Source organism: Bubalus bubalis, chromosome 18 (assembly GCF_019923935.1).
Source record: "Bubalus bubalis isolate 160015118507 breed Murrah chromosome 18, NDDB_SH_1, whole genome shotgun sequence".
In the NCBI taxonomy this organism is placed as follows: domain Eukaryota; kingdom Metazoa; phylum Chordata; class Mammalia; order Artiodactyla; family Bovidae; genus Bubalus; species Bubalus bubalis.
The window spans coordinates 17937978-17954967 of record NC_059174.1 but is presented as its reverse complement, the minus strand read 5'-3'; the positions used below and the strand labels follow the sequence as shown (position 1 = coordinate 17954967).

The window sequence follows — 16990 nt, the reverse complement described above, 5'->3', positions numbered from 1 at the left end:
GGTCCCCAGGCCTACCCCCTGCCCTGCAGCAGGCTGTGGGAAGCCAAGGCCCCAGGATGCCCGCCAGCTGGGATCTCACTCCATCCTGAGTCGTCGTTCTGTGGTCCAGGGGCCTGGCCCCATGTGGGATCGCTCCCTGCACAGAATGTGTCCTGGCTTCCAGCGCTGCCAACTGTAGGAGCCATGAGCCAGCAGGAATTTCCGCATGCCCGCCCTGCTTGACCACCGGCCCAGCCTTGCGGATCCCCCTGCACCCTGCCCCTCCTCCTTTCCCATGGCCCCACTGAAAAACACAAATGTGAAAAATGGGGTGGCAGACCCTGCAGGGTGCTGTTCAAATTTGGGACCCGTGCTTCTCTAATCTCTGCATTTTTTTGCCTTTTCCTCCTTGAGTCTTGACATCTGTCCGTCCTCTGGGAATCTTTTCATTTCATTGTCTTGCTAAACAGAGGAGGGGGTGGGTGGTGGTGGTGGGGCTCTGGGAGCAAAGTCAGGATATCTATTCTTATTTGCCTAATTTCCTCACTTAAATGTATCTTGTGATTAAACATTTTCTTAGCGAGCTTGGTCAGGGCTGCACCGAGTTTCTTTTCATAAACATTGGCAAGTGAATTTAACAGCCTTGTTTGTATTAGCTGGAGGTTTCATTTGCATAGTGATTGTTCTTATGAAACAAAATAATCACTTGCAGTTTATGAAACTGTATAAATACTGGGGTCTGGAGCTGGGTGCCTGCGCAGGCCTTTTTCTTCCCACATGGAAATCCATCCATCCGGTTCAGGGAGGAAACCCAGGCTTCAGGAAGAGGATTTTCTTGCTGGAGAGGTGTTTCTAGGGCTGTGGGCATTGCCTGGTGGGTGGAACTTGTGGAGCCCATTCAGGGGAGGGGCAAGGGAGGGAGGGGGGCCGAGGTGAGCGCAAGGAAATGTCCAGACTCCAGTATCTGCTCCTTTAATGTTATATTCTTTCTGCCTTTTTGATTAAGGTTGCATTCTGGTGGCCTGAGGCCCAGTGTTGCCCACAGATATGTTTTGATTGGGTTGTGCTGTGTCTAAAAGAAATAAACCAACATTGAAAAATGTGGAGATTTCACAGAAGCATTCATTCAGATTTCTTGCTTCTCTCTCATAATAGCTGGGGTAGACTTGGGACTGCTAGGCCCGCTGTCCTGCTTAGTGACAGTCCTGGTGGTGGTGGGGGTGGAGGCTGCTCCAACAGGTGGGGTATATTCATCACAGCCCCTCTGCTCACGTCACCCATTTACGTGCCTGCCGGCCCTTGGGGATTAGGGATCCTGATCGCAGTGGGTCTGTCCTCTCAGTGTCCTGCAAGCTTGAGGCTCCTGTGTTTCACTGAAATGCTCTGTAGGCCCCTGCTGATCTGTTATGAGATGTCTGCTCAGCCTTGGCCTATTTGAGGAGCTTCCCCTGGGCCCCCTGGCTCTGCCCCAGGGGCTCTGGGTTCCAGGCCTCCTGATGTCCGTATTGGCCAGGGGCAGAGATCTGGAAAAGGAGCCACTTTGGGAGGTCACACCCTTATTCCCAGGAGCTTGCCTTTGCTCAGAACATTCCTGGCCTCCTCTTCAGCAGCTCCCTTTAGAGCCTACTGCCCCCAGAAGACAGGCGTTTCATGATCTCACGCTGTTTTTTAGACTCAAGCAGCATCGCCCAGCTTGGTCAGCAGGCTTGGACCGAATAACTTCTTAGCTGATTCTAATACATTTTCAATCTACTCGTGTTGGGTGGGCCCAGAATAACACCTGTACAGTTGCAGATGGTTTGACAAAGGATCTGGGCTGGAGTTGGTTTTAGAGCTAAGGAATGGTGCCTGCTCCCCACCCCCCAGATGACCCAGCAGAGCCCTCAGCTATCTGGTAGCCTTTCTGAAGCCCCTTCACATTGTAGGAGGAAAAGTCAGAAGTAACAGAGAAAGTGGGTGAAACATTAATGCCAGCAACTTCTTCATTCTGCAGAACTCTGTCCCTTAGCCTGGGTATCTTGAGCACCGGTTAGAAAGTAGCTCCTGTAAATCCCATTGTACCTCCAGGCCTTCATCATGTACAGCCCTGGTTGAAAACTATACCTGTCGGTCCTATATAAAGGTCTGGTGTCCTTTATATAGTATCTCATGTTATCCTCACAGTAGCTTTAAGTGGTAGTGATGTTATCCCCATTTTATAGATGAGCAAACTAAGGCTCTGAGGCCCAAGGTTACACAGCTGTTGAATGGAGGAGCTGAGATTTGAACCCAGGCCTCCTGGCTCTAGAGCCTACTCTCTTAATATCTATCTACCTATCTATATATCTATATATCTATCTATATATATATATACACACACACACATATAGTATATATGTAGATAGTAGATATATATATACATATATAGTAATACATATATATGTAGGTAGTAGATATATGTACATATATAGTATATATGTATGTATGTGTGTGTGTACACACATGGGAGTATTACAAGGAAAAAATGACCTAAGATCTTATTGTTACATCTACTGAGACTTCCCAGGTGGCTCAGTGGTAAAGAATCTGCCTGCCAGTGCAGGAGACCATGGAAACACGGGTTCAATTCCTGTGCAGGAAGATCCCCTGGAGGAGGAAATGGCAACCCACTCCAGTATTCTTGCCTGAAAAGTCTCATGGGAAGAGGAGCCTGACGGGCTACAGTCCATGAGGTCGCAAAGAGTCAGACATGACTGAGTACGCACACACACAACCTCTACTGATTAGAGCAGGAACATGGACTTGGGCATGGTGAGGTTTTTCTTTTTTTAAACTATTATTAGATGGTGTCATTAAGCATGATGCTTTCTTCACTTTTCTATTTTTGATCATTTCACTGCTCTGAACAGAATTTCCCCCCAAGATCCTGAGGTTGTAAATTTCCTTTGGAGAGAGGCTTGTACCTCTAACTGTTTGAGGCAGGGAGTAGCACGGAGAAACCTGTAGGGTCTTCTGGAAAGAGAAAGAGCAAACAGCTAAGCCAGACATTCTGTTTTGATAGAACTGGCTGGCTGAAGAGGAATCCTATCAGTTGGGATGGAAGACGTGAAATCCAGGTTCAAAACAGCTCAAGCATAAAGAGGATGTAGTATCTTATACTTATACCTGAAGTCTGGAGAGAGTGTGGCTTCAGAGTGCTTTGTGAGGCATTGAACACTGTCAGCAGTAACTCAGGTGCCTTCTGTCTTTATGTTCTGTCCTGCTTAATATATTGGCTCTTGGCTACAGATGTCTCCTCATGGTGAAGAAATGGCTGCATTGGTGCCAGACATCACACCCTCACTCATCAATGTCCCAAAACCAGAAGAGAGAAGCTCCCTTACACAGGTCTGTCTTTAGAGGAAGCATACTTTTCCTAAATGGCCTTCTGGTCCCTCCCTTGTGTCTCATTGGTAAGAATGGCCTCCCCTGCAGATCCTAGACCCACACAGGCTAGAGTATAGAGCATCACTCCTGGGGCTCATGAGAGCCCCAGCTTTCCTTAGATTTAGTGACTTCTGGAGATAGTCAACAAGAAAGAAATGGATGTGGGGAGGTACCCAGTGCTGTCTGGGGACAAGCAGTCTCCAGGAGGCCTGTGCCAACGCCTGTGTCTCTTTCCATGCAAGGTTCTGGAATACCTCCCTCATCTCATTATGGCCCTCTCCCATATCCTGATCTTCCTAGTCCCTCTTTCCCCACTTCCTGTTCTAGGACTACATCATTCCTTTGTCTTTCCCTCTGATGGAATCACTTGCCCCTCTTTCTTGTCTGATTGGTTCATTCTCATCCTTCTGGACTCAGTGCAGTGCCGCCTTTCCTGACTACTTATCTCCCAAACTGGGTCCACTGCTCTTGATCTCTATTTTTTTTTAAATTGTCATGTTAGTCTCAATAGGAATTTATTTTTGTGTTTACTTGTTTATGGTCTTCCTTTTGCACTGGACTCTCAGCTCTATTTGAGACAGGGACTGAGTTTGACTTGTCCACTCTGTGTCCCTAGGCTTCAGGAGAAGGACCAGTGGGGAGGAGGAGGGATTTAGCAAGAGCCTGGCATGGAGCAGGCATTTAGTAAATATGCACTGGATGGAGGACCTACCGGAATCCCCCGTCTCTTTCCTCTGCCTCATCTGTTTCTGTATCCCTCTCCCTTGGACTCCAAATTCCTTCCTGTGTTCTTGGCTCTTTGAGGAAGAGGAGAGACAAAATATCTCCATGAGTCTGTGGACCATTTTCTCTTTACAGTGGCCAGGCTGCTGACGCCTGTGTAGATGCTTGGCCCAGTGGCTGAAGCCAGTGGGCAGCATGGATGCATGTCTGGATGTCTGGATCTGACCCTTGCCCACATGTGTCCCGAGGACTCATGGCTTTGCCCCAAGGAGGCAAAGGGGGTTATATTTTGTGGCTGGGAGCTCCCTCACCTGTGAGACTGAGGAGCTGGCCCCTTTGCAGGGGCCTATTGGGTCCATCCCATTCCTGGCAAAGCCATTTAGTTATTAGTCTTGCTGATGTTAAATTGTAAGGCTGGCATGGGAGCCAGCTCATTACTTTGGACAAGTCAAAGGTGGAGATGGTTGGCTGTAGTTCTGTGAAGTTTAAAGACAGGGAATCTGAATACTTTTGAGGAATTTTTTGACCCAAATAATTAGGTTGACCTTTGACTCAGATGAAGTGGATTCTAGGGGACACTCCCATGATGTGTTACCATACGACTGGGCAGGGGGAGAGAAGAGGGCAATCCCTGGCTAGGTTGGCCAACACTGAGGTTTGGGTGAGGGCACAGCAGGGGTCTTGACCCAAAGGTGGTGGGTGGGACAGTTTGGATGCGCTTGAAGCTCTTCCTCATTTGGGTCCTCAGACTGCCAGAGACATCACTCAGAGCTTTAGGCTGAGGTCTCTCCTGCAGGGCAGAGAAAGAACCTGCCTGCAGCTGCAGACCTCTTCTCCATGGCTGGTCGTACAGCAAATCATAGCCTTGCTTCTGTGTGCAGGCGAGACCCAGCGTGTGTGTACACGGGTCCACGCGGGCCTTGCCTGGGGCCCGGCGCCCACCCCAGGGACCCTTTGGGGAATGCGTTGGCTGCAGTTTGAGCCTAATGAGCAAAGTATTAGGTGGTGGGGCTGCAGGTTCCCTGCCGGAGCTTGGTCTCCCCGAGGCCCGCAAAGTGGAGCCATTGAAGACGGCGGAGGCTTTCCTAGCGCCTGCTGTTGCTTTTAGGGATCTTGCTTATGTTGCCTTTTCTTTTTCAGTGGGAAGTGTCGGTGTGAGTAATTATATATATTTTCACAAACTCGAACTATGCTTCATTTAAACTTCTATAAACATGTCTGTATAATTCTAATTAACTGCTCGCATAAAGCCATCAGAAAGTTACACGGGGAAAGCTCATTTGCCAGACTGTTGCCTAAAAGCCAAGGAAAATATTATGTTCTTCCAACAAACGGACTATTCATGTAGGCCGTTCCCAAGATAAACAGGAGATATTTGAGGACAAGTGAGATTTGAAGCAGGGATGGCCGAGCCTCTTGTAAGTGGTGTTCAGCAGTGTTGGCAGGGTGGGTGGCTTGATTGAGTGATAAATGCTCTTCAAGAAAAATGCCCCGGACTTGGAATGTGGGGTCAGGACCCTGGAGATGGGCCATCTTGTGGTGTTCTTGTTAAAGTCTGTGGGCAGGAGGCCACTCTGAATTAGTGAAAAGTCTGAATCAGAGAAGAGTCAAGCTCTTTCAGTAGTTTGTGCTTGGGTTACTAAGACAGTGTGGGCAAAAGAGAGCCTTGGGGCTGCTTTAATAAGGGGGTCGGGATGACTTAAAGTCAACCTCATTCATTCCTTCTTTCATTCACTCCTCCTGTCGATTATTGCTAGGCACCTGGGCACCTGACCCAGAGCCACAGTAGGGCTCTGGGTGTGACAGCCAACCAACATTTGTGCCCTCCTGGAGCCCATGTCTGGTTGTTGGTGGTGGCAGGGGGGTAGTGAACATGGTAAGTGAGCACCCATTGTGTGGTGTGTTAGTGATCAGGGCTCAGGAGAGAGTGAAGGGGGAGCGGGATGGGAGCCCGACTTGGTGGGTGTGGTTTTCAGTTGAGTCAAGGAAGGTCTGCCTCCCTGAAGAGGTGACTGTGAGTGAAGACATGAAGGAGGTGCAGACTTTCTGGGTAGTGAGAGCAGCATGTGCAAAAGCCCCGTGCAGAAGAGTGCTTGGGTGTCTGAGAAAGGTGAGAAGGCCCGGGTGCCTGGAGCTGAGCAGGTGATGGGGAGAAGTGGGTGATGACGTTGGACAGCTGATTGAGGGGCAGGGAAATGTAATCCAGTCTTTTATTATATGCAAGAAGACACTTTTTAAAAAAACTTTTTGGCTGCACCTCTTGGCATGTGCAATCTTAGTTCCCGGACCAGGGATCGAACCTGCTCCTGCTGAATTGGACGGCAGAGTTTAACCATTGGACCATTCCAGGGAAGTCCCAGAAGAAGATACTTCTGAACTGCTTTTCCTTTACTTCATAAGATGAAAAAGACTTCAACATTTTGTCACACTTGCTCTATCGCAGATGGTGTGAATAATATACAAAAATATAGAGAAGAAAATAAAATCCCCCCAAATATCCCTTTGCAGGGGGTCACTGTTTCACGTGTGGGATGCTCCTTTCATGCCTTCTCATTTTATCATCTCCTCTAGCTTCTTTCCTCCCAGCCTTTGCGAAGGTTGTTGAGAAATGCTCAGTCAGACCCCTGCTTAGTATCACAGGTGACTATTTTGAGATGGAAGATTGAGGAGTTTTTTTTGTGCTCTTAAAAAACTTGAAATTAGAGTCCAGGTAGTTTTTTAGGTGGTTTTTGACAGCTGAAAAAACGGTTGCAAAGGAAGCCTCTGGAGGGCTGATGGTTTTGTGTAGACACAAACTTTCAGTGGTAACAGTGAACTTTTTTTGAGTCCTTACTAGGTCCTAGGTGCAAGACATAAGTAGTTTTTGCTCAGTTCTCTTATTTTTGCCAATGTTTTACTGTGGATAAAACAGACACACACACACACAAAGAAAAAAAAACAAAGAGAACATAAAACTGACTCTTTAGACCATTTTTGAGTGCACAGTTCAGGGTATTAAGTGTGTTCATGTTGTTGTGCAGCCTTCTCCACTCTCCATCTCCATAATTTTTCATCTTGTAAAACTGAAGTTCTCAACACGTTAAACAATAACTCCCCACTTGCCTCTTCCTTCAGCCCCTGGTAACTACTATTTTCGTTTCTGCCTCTATGGATTTGACTACTCTCAGTACCTCATAGAAAAATGGAATCATACTGGGGACTGCCCTGGTGGTCCTGTGGTTAAGGCTGCCTGCATCCATGGCAGGAGGTGAGGGTTCCATCCCCGGTTGAGGGTCCCACAAGCCGTATGGCTTGGCCAAAAGAAAAGAGAAAAAAGTGGAATCATACAGTATTTGATTTTAGCACAGTGTCCTCAAGGTACATCCGTGATGTAGCATCCACTGCGTAGATACACTGTTACTTTGTTGACCCATTCATCTGTCAGTACACACTAGGTTATTTCCATCTCTGGGCTGTTGTGAACAATGCTGCTATAAACATGGGTGTGTGTGTGTCTGTTTCGCACCCTTCTTTCAGTTCTTTTGACTATATACCCAGAAATAAAACTGCTGAATTATATGGTGATTCTACTTTTAATTTTTCTGTAGTGGCTACACCATTTTATATTCCCACCAACAATGGGCAAGAGTCCCATTTTCTTCACATCCTTGACACTTGTTATTTTCTGTTGTCTTTTCTAACTTTTTTTGATAGTAGCCATCCTCTTGTATGAGGTGGTGTCTCATTGTAGCTTTGATGTGCATTTCCCTAATGATTAGTGATGTTAAACATCTTTTCATGTATTATTGACCATTTGTAGGTCTTCTTTGAACAAACATCTATTGAAGTTTTTTATTTATTTTTGAATCAGATTTTTTTTTGTTGTCGAGATTTTGGAGTTTTCCATATATCCTGGATATATAATTTGCAAGGGCTTTCATGGTAACTCAGACGGTAAAGAATCTGCTTGCTTTGCGAGAAACTGGGGTTCGATCCCTCGGTCGGGAAGATCCCCTGGAGAAGGGAGTGGCTACCTTCTCCAGTATTCTTGCTTGGAAAACCCCATGGGCAGAGGAACCTGGCGGGCTACAGTCTAAGGAGTCGCAAAGACCTGGATTCAACTTAAGTGACTGAACATGCACGATCATTTACAAGTCTTTTCTTTCAGTCTGTGTCAGTTTTCTTGTAATTTTGAAATAATCTCTATGAAGTTGTTGTGATTATTATTATTGGTAATAAACTGAGAATCAGGGAGGTTATTGACTTTCCCCAAATCACACAGATAATCAGAGCTGATAATGGGACCTCAACATTTGAATCCTAATTCTGGGCAGGAGTTGGGTTCCAGGCTTCACAAGGCCATCTGCATGGAAACCCATGTGAAGGCATTCGGGGCATCCTTATGGCAAGGAGCCTGGCTCCCCCGCTATCCCCAGGCTTACCATGTGGCCCCTGCTGCCCTTCTTCCCTGGGCCATGTCGAGGTGCTGCCTCTCTGCTCTGTACTCTCAGGAGAGGCACCTTAGAAGGTTCTCTCTCGGTCCTGTGGGCTGGGTGGATCAGCGGTGGATGCCTTCACGCATATCCGTTCAGCCCAGCCCTTGGCATGTGGCAGCCCTTTTTAATAAGCAGAGCTTTTATTACTGGCAAATTCTTCTAAAACCCTGTCGGGCCTTAGAAGAGGGATACCTGTAGCCCTCTGTGTCTCAGGGGCTGAGTGAATTAGACTTGGATGTGAGGGTCAGTTTGTAGCTGCTTCATTCATTCACTCCCTCATTCATTCATATCCTGGTGTGATTTTTTTTTTTTCCAGCAAGGAGATTCCCCTGGTCTCAAGTTTCCGGAGGCACCCGGTACAATCTAGATTCCAATTAGCTTAATTGCTTCATATTAGACTTCTTAGAAAAGATTTTTTTTTCCTGCTGATGGCTGCGGTTCCAGGAATGTCTACCCCCACCGCCTTCCTTCCTGCCTCCTCCCAAGCTTGTTTCTTTCAACTTTATTTCTCCAGGACTGCTGCTGCTGCTGCTAAGTCGCTTCAGTCGTGTCTTCTCCATACCTATTAGTCTCAGGGCTATAGCATCAGTTCATGTTGGAGAGGCCAAAGCAGGGTGGAGAAACAGAAAAAACAGAAACAGTGTGGACACCAGAAAGAAATTGTATATAAGATACATATATATATATGAAATTTATATGTATCATACACATATCTTGATACATTCACATATCTCTTTAAACAGAAAATTCCTCGTTAGTTGTGTGTGTGTGTACATTTCAGTGAAAGAACTTGGACACAGACTCTACCCTGAGTTCTGACCCTCTCCCTTTTCCTCTTGCCATCAACACCAGATTTTTTAAAAAGTACTTTCAACAACCAGAGGAAACAGTTACATCCTGATTGACACACAGGATGTTGGAGCAGCATTCTTGCTGTTAAGTGATCAGGATTTCAGCCAAGGGAATATAATGAAATCCACATAAAAATTTATTTACCTAATGAAAATCCTCGAGTAATGCATAAGTGGTTCTCTGATAATAAAATGCAAATCTAAAACTATAACCAGGAGGACAATAATCTTCATTAAACGTATTGTCTAGAGGAAGCCCATGACATCCACTTAACAGTGATTTGATTTGTTCAGTAATTTCCACGTAATATTTAAACTTTATTTCGAGCCTTAAAAACCCACCCATGAGTTTCTTTCCCATCGGCGAGGAGGGCGGCTGCTGGTGGGTGAGGGTGCCTGCCTGGCGAGTTTCATGGCCTCTGCAATGGGCACCTAGAACACAGTCCTTTTCTAGGTGACTCAGTGTCTGCTGGAGAGACGGGGTCCAGGGAGAGGCAGCAAGGGCTCAGGTTTCCTTCTGTGGAGGAGACCCAGAAAAGCTCCTCCTATTCTGTAAAAAAAGTAAGATCAGATGACTAGAAGGGTTTGGGTGAGCCTCCCAGGTTTCTCCCTGAGCCCAGTGCTCCTGCCTCCTGGAGAGCTGACCAGGGCTGAGGACTTCAGTGATGCTCTCCCATCACTCGAGTGCTGGTGGACATCTCTGCAGATGCTCCCAGGACCACCTTGCAGCCTCCGTCCTTTAGGATTGAAGTGAGTGGACATTGGAAGCCAGTTAGAAGCGCTTTGGAAGCAGGCTGACCTGGTTAGGAACCTGGCTCTGCCACCTGTAAGCTGATGACAGTGGGCGTGGTCCCCAACCCCTGGGAGGTGCAGGGTCCTCGTCTAGGAAAGGGGAGCTCTAGTCCCCACCTCCAGGACCAGTGCTAGAAACATGTGCAGAAGCCTGTATAGTGTTGGGTCGGGGCCTACGGTGCCTTGCTGTGGGCTCAGAAGCCTCTTGGGTAGCTTAGACACAGGATAGGAAAGAACTTGTGTCTGGGTGCGTGCACGCGTGCTCATTTGCTTCAGTCTCTTTGTTGCCCTGTGAACTGCAGTCCATCAGACTCCTCTGTCCATGGGATTCTCCAAGCAAGAATACTGGAGCGGGTGGCCATGCCCTCCTCCAGGGGATCTTCCAGACCCAGGGATCGAACCTGCATCACCTGCGTCTCCTGCTTTGCCAGGTGGATTCTTTACCGCTGAGCCGCCGGAGAAGCCCTTGTGTCTGAGTCCGTTTGTCCAATTTGAAACTGATGATCTATGCCCTAGAGGACCAAAATGAACCTTTGAGACTTTGAACAATCATGAAATCCCAAATAAACAGCAGATTAAGGTTACTACTGTGTGTGTATGTGTGTGTATATGCACATGTGCTTGTATGTGTGTGAAGTGTTCTCATCAAAGAAAATGATATTCGCATTCTTCCAAATCTTTTTTTCCTCCGCTTTTCTTTTCTTATCAAGTTGCAACTTTGTTTCTCTTTGATCTGATGCAGTGTGCCGTGAAAATCTATTAAAATGAAAGGAAGATAACAAAATCAGCCGTAATCTCTTTCTAGAGGGGGCATGGGACTGCAGCTAAGAACGAAGGCCTTTTCAAATGCCAGCCAGCTCCGGGCTCACTAGCCGTGTGCCCTTGTCCTTCCTGGCCTCAGTTTCCTTGCCTAGAAGTCCGCATTAACATGGTTTTTCTGCACAGTAGTGAAGATTAAACAAGATAATGTTTGTAAAGTGCTTGGCAGAGCGCTGGCACTCAGACAGCGCTTAATAAACGGGAGCTGCTTTGTTGTCTGAGAAAAGGTTGCGCTGAACAGAGGCCGGTGAAATGGAGAAGTGAGGCTCTTATCCAGGTGGTGCTGCCAGCCGCCGGCAGGCCGGCCAGCCCTAGTGCCCAGAGCTTCCATCCAAGGGCTGGCTCAGGTTACTCCCGGCCCATTAACAATGCTGGTCCAAGCTTGGAGCCTCTTAAGTTCAAGGTCAATCACAGGCCTTATCCCCCACCGGGCCTCTCTGCTTTGCCGAGTCATTAGTCACCAGGGTGGCCTGATGAGAGCGTGGGGATGACTCAGTGAGGCTGATCCCTTCTTCTGGGCCACACCCCAGGGCAAGGCCTTGCTGGCAGAGGGTCCGTAGTGTCGGCCATCCAGAGAGATTGAGGTTCCATTCACATTCCTGGAAAAGTAGTTAAATCCTGGCTTTGCATATGACTAGCCGGACAAGTCATTTCACCCGTCTGAGCCTCAGTTTTCTCATCTGCTAAATGGGGGTAGCAGTAGTATTTTATCTCAGAAGGTTGCTTTGAGGAGGCTAGGGGATGGAACAGGCTTACTAGCCTGCAGTGAGCAATCCTACTGTTATCTCCCAGGCAGACTTCCTGGAGAAGGAGGGCTCCGACCCCATAAACAATGAAAGATGGGGATAAGTGATGGATAACCAAGAAGAAAGGAGAGCAAGGGAGAGCTGTGGGCTGAGGGGTGGGGGCAGAGGAAGCAGGGAGATGAAAGGTGCTAGAAAAGCTGTGCTCGCTAACAATGTGGGTCTCATCCCTCCTGATCCGATGGGGGGCCTAGCAAGGGGCCATGCCTTTTGCAGGAGAGAAGATGAGACAGCAGCAGCCTCTTGGCCTGAACTAACTTGTCTTCAAAAATTCCTGCAGGAGAGACTTAGGCAAACGAGTCACCTTTCAGCCCAAATGCACCCACAATTCTTGTGTATCGAGTGCTGGCCCCCAAACCACAGAGTTTCTGCCCACACTCTTGTTGGGATTAATTTATCAGCTGGCCAGCCAGGGAGATGTGATGCTGATGGGTTTATCCCATGGGACCATCTCTGGGGTAGGGAGAGAACCATCCGAAGACACTTGGCGCACCCTCCAGTGCCCTTTTGTGGGTGTCAAAGCAAACTCGGGGCCAGCCGCCTGGCTTTGAGTGCAGCCTCCTTTGAGCACAGCCTCTGAGGCTGCAGAGGGCCTGGGGCTGTGGGGGGTTGTAATACCCTGAGGCCTGTGGAGCCCACAAAGGGGCCTGAGTGACAGCCAGACGAGGGCTTCACACACCGGCAGCCAGGGGGAGGGAAAGAGAGAGAGAGTGCGGCAGGGGCAGAGGGGGGCTGCCAGCCAGGGACAAAGGCAGAGAGGAGAGAAACAAAGGAAGGGAGAAAATCCCCTCTCGTTACAACCTGTGAGTTAAAGAAAAATGTGGTCCGTTACCCCGCCATGCTTTAGCGTGAAACTCAGTTCATCCGATAAAAAAATACCCGGACCTTTCAACTTGCTGCAGCTCCAGGCCAGGTGTGACAGCCTTGTCGGATGTGCCCTTCTGGGCTGGAAACTTCCCCTACTCATGCATGGAATCAGTTGAAAACAAGAAGAATCAGAGGCAATCAGCTGCTGCCAAATTTCGGAGCAAACATTTTTCTTTCTGGATTTAAATAATTGCATTGCATCCCCAGCTCTGGTTCTCCTCTAAAACCAGCCCCAAATGACATTTGGCAGGCTGTCGATGGTCTGGTTTTCTCCCCCTCCGCCCTGTGGGGCTTTCTCAGAATATTTTCTTCAACGTCTGGGTAGCTGGCTTTTAAACCAGTTCATTTTTGGGGGGGGGTGGTTCGGTCTCAAATTTTATTAAATTTAAATTTTATTCCATTTCAGGCTATAAAATCTCCAAAAGTGGCTTTGAAAGTGAACAGGTTTTGGCATGTTGGAAATAGGTTACCTCCAATGCAAATAAAAGCGTCTAGCTTCCGAGGAGAACAAGGCTCCAAGGGTTGGGAAAATGCGTGGAGTGGTTAGAGACCATGGCAGAGAAATGGTCAGAGACCAATTTAAAAGCACATATATTTTAAATGGAACATTTTGTGGACATATGGAACCAATAGCTTTGCCAAAAGCTCAATTCTGGGGATCCAGTCTTAAGAGCTAAACTTCTCTTCAACTACCCAAGGTGATTTTTAGCAGACAAATGAAAGCTCCTTTTTGCTTTCTAGTCTAAGGGGAATCTTAATACATTTTTAAATTATTTGGCATTTTGAATTAATTTTCTTAGAATGAAACGAGATTCTTAAATTGGGATCTTGTAGGGAAAAGACAGCCAGGTAATTAGTGAGCTGATCTCCTTTTCTGACACACGGAGGAGAGGGGGGAGAAGTTGAACTCCAACCAAGGTGCACACAAAATCTATTTTAGAGCAAAAATTTCAAAGTAAGCAACACCATCTGTTCTTTAATTATTTCTCCTTATAAAAAAAAGTTGCTAAATTTATTTGGGTTACTTAGTTGGAAATGTCTTTAAGACACTCAGAACTGGGGCTATTAAAGGCAGGTTGTCAGCGCATGTTTGCTAGGCATCCAGGAACTCAAAATAGTAAGGGCCGCTAAGAGCTGACTTTCTTTTCTGACACAGCTTTGCTCTTGGTTAGGCATGGTCATCTGGCACCTTGGGGGCCAGTCTTCTGCTGCTCATATCTGGGGACACGGGCTATGGGATGGAGTAGAGGGTTTATGCTCCACCAGGATAATCGGAGAAGGCAATGGCACCCCGCTCCAGTACTCTTGCCTGGAAAATCCCATGGACGGAGGAGCCTGGTAGGCTGCAGTCCATGGGGTCGCTAAGAGTCCGACACGACTGAGCGACTTCACTTTCACTTTTCACTTTCATGCATTGGAGAAGGAAATGGCAACCCACTCCAGTGTTCTTGCCTGGAGAATCCCAGGGACGGGGGAGCCTGGTGGGCTGCCGTCTACGGGGTCACACAGAGTCAGACACGACTGAAATGACTTAGCATTAGCAGGATAATCAAGGGTGGCAAAGTGTAATGGGAGCCTGCCTCCCAGCGTTGTTCCTGCCCCTTCCAGAGTCCTCACCAACAATCTATCCATCCATCCGTCATTCATCTAATATTAGGCCAAGTCCTCATGGAAGGTACAGTCCTGTGGAAGAGATGACAGTAATCAAAGCCTCACACAGATGAGCCTATGGTTAACAGAAGTATGTGCTCTTTGGTGTCTGTGCTATAGAACTTTCGGTGATGCAGGGAATGTTCTAGGTCTGTGCTGTCCAATATGGTAGCCACAAGCCATGTGTGGTTATGGAGCACTTGTGCCCAGTGTGGGTGAAAAACTACTATTTTAAATTTTATTTAGTTTTGATTAATTTTAATTTTAAATAGCCACTGCAGGCTCGTGGCTGCTGGATTGGATAGCACAGGATTGGCAGCAACGTTTCCTGGTAACTTGTTAGAAACGCAGACTCTCAGGCCTCAGCCCAGAGCTGCTGCATCAGAAATCTCTGTGCGTGGAGCCCAGGACTCTGAGATTGAACAGTGCCTCCAGATGACTTTTATGCAGCTTTGTTGAACAGGGACGGTGACCGTGGGTGTGAAGCTACAATGCGACTCAGCAGAAGGTATGTCAAGGGATAAGGAGATTGGATTTCACATTGATAGAAGGATTCCCAGGGAAGGGTTTCCCTGGTGGCTCAGCTGGTAAAGGATCTGCCTGCAATGCAGGAGACCCGGGTTCAATCCCTGGGTTGGGAAGATCCCCTGGAGAAGGAAATGGCTACCCACTCCAGTATTTTGGGCTGGAGAATTCCATGGACTGTATAGTCCATGGGGTTGCAAAGAGTTGGACATGACTTGGTGACTTTCACACACTTGCCAGGGAAAGGGGTGGTAGAGCTGAGAGTGAACTGTGAGGAACTTGGTGAAGACGGTGGGTTGGCCATGGGGAAGGGTGTTAGTGGTATTGTTAATAGTGCACAGCTTGTCATCCCCAAGAGAGTTTGGCACGTTGGATGCACACTGGGATGGCCAGTGTGTTGGAGCACAGAGAAGGGAGGTTTGGGAACTATAGTTAGAGACGTTGGCGGATAGAGGACCTGGTACTGCCAGCTGTGTGATCTTGGATTAGTGTCTTAACCTCTCTGAACCTTGATAAAAATGGAGATAACCATCCTTTGCTACTTACTTACCTAATAGGGTTAGAGGACAGATGGATTATAACTTCCTGTGCAGGTAACAGCTACTGGAATAGGTGGATGGCCTGGTGGTCTTCTTTTTATTTTATTTTCTCTTGCTCTTGAACTACCCTTTCTCCAATTCTCCTACCTTGAAGATCACAGCTCAGCTTGAGAATCCTCCTCCTTGCCGGCGTGTCTCTACTTAGCTCTTCTCATTCAGCCTAAGTCACATGGTGGTCCCTGTGACTGTGGGGTCCAAACCCCGGGTTGTTATTGGGGAGCCATGTTCCAATTTCTGCTCTGCCTCCTGGGAGATCCTCTCCTGGCCTCCTCGTCTCTTTATGGAGTTGATAATCTTGGAGACCCTTCCCAGAGTCCTCATCTGGAGGCCTAGGAGGGGCCAGCCGAGAGAGTGGACCTCTGCAAGTGTGTTTTAAAATCAGATGTACCCAAATGCCTTTTGGGGAAAGACTTCCTAGTAATTTTAGCAGCGTCTTTTCTGTTGTCTAGACCTAAGATCAGCATTTTAGGGAAAAGTGTCGAGATAAACTTGCTCCTGCCTCCCTCTGCCCTCCCCTCCCTGCTGCCAGGACTCCATGCACACCCCCTTCCCCGCAGAACGTCAGGTGGCCAGAGCCTCGGCCGTGCCCCAGCTATTTGGCAGCTGAAAGTTTTGTCCCTGGAAGATGCCAGACTTATTTTGAGACGGCAAATGTGGTGGATGCTTCTCTTTTGGAAAGATACCAAGTGTCTGATCTCGGCTTGGGGTGATATTCTGGAGGGGACCTTAAACGGCTACCCACTCCAGTATTCTGGCCTGGAGAACCCCATGGACAGGAGTCTGGTGAGCTACAGTCCATGGGGTCACAGAGAGTCGGACACGACTGAGTGACTTTCACACTTAGCAGCTCCTTATCTGAAATAGACCTGTGCTTTTCTTCGCTCTCAGAAACCTTTCCAGACAGCTGTGTCCCCCAGTACAGGGGAAAGTGCCTTGAGCATAGTTATTGCTCAGTTTCAGTTCATTATTATTATTGTTTTTATTGTTGTTGTGATGATTATTAATTTCTGTTTTTCCGGAACTGAAATGTTGGCTTAGGTCCCTCCTCTAGACAAACACTTGGATTCTTCTTTAGAAGACTATCCTGGGAAAGCCCTGTTGACTCAAAGGAATGAACAGCTAATGGTAGAATTTTAGCCACCCGGGTGTGACACTGATTTGTAGGGGAAGATACCCTCCAAGCACCTCTCATGTCATTTCGACTCAGTGCCAACAATCATCCTCAGGACCTGTGCTGAAATACCAGAATGGAGGCTGCAAACTGGTTATCCAAGGACCATATCCAGGGCCAGAGTATTTTGCTTATTGGCTGCTCAGGCTGCAACTTTGTTGGGAAATAGAATGTGACACTTAAAATTCAGAAACATTTGTACAACGATCCAGATTTATAGCGTTTGTTCAGAGTAATCCAAAGATGTGGTCTCATTGGCCCTGGTTCCTGCACAGCAGGGATCGGCTGGCTCTGCCTGTTTCCGTGAGGCTGTGGAAGGCCACGGTTCCCA

The 16990-nt window shown here is 47.6% G+C and overlaps 1 protein-coding gene and 1 long non-coding RNA gene across 3 annotated transcripts in view; both read left to right on the top strand.

Moving 5' to 3' along the window:
* Positions 1–16990, top strand: part of ZNF423 (zinc finger protein 423) — a 346122-nt gene that overhangs the window by 21852 nt on the left and 307280 nt on the right. The window lies entirely within an intron of this gene.
* On the top strand, positions 495–11825 carry LOC123330318. Its single transcript, XR_006546150.2, has 2 exons — positions 495–10183; positions 10528–11825. It is a non-coding gene; the product is annotated as an uncharacterized LOC123330318 (long non-coding RNA).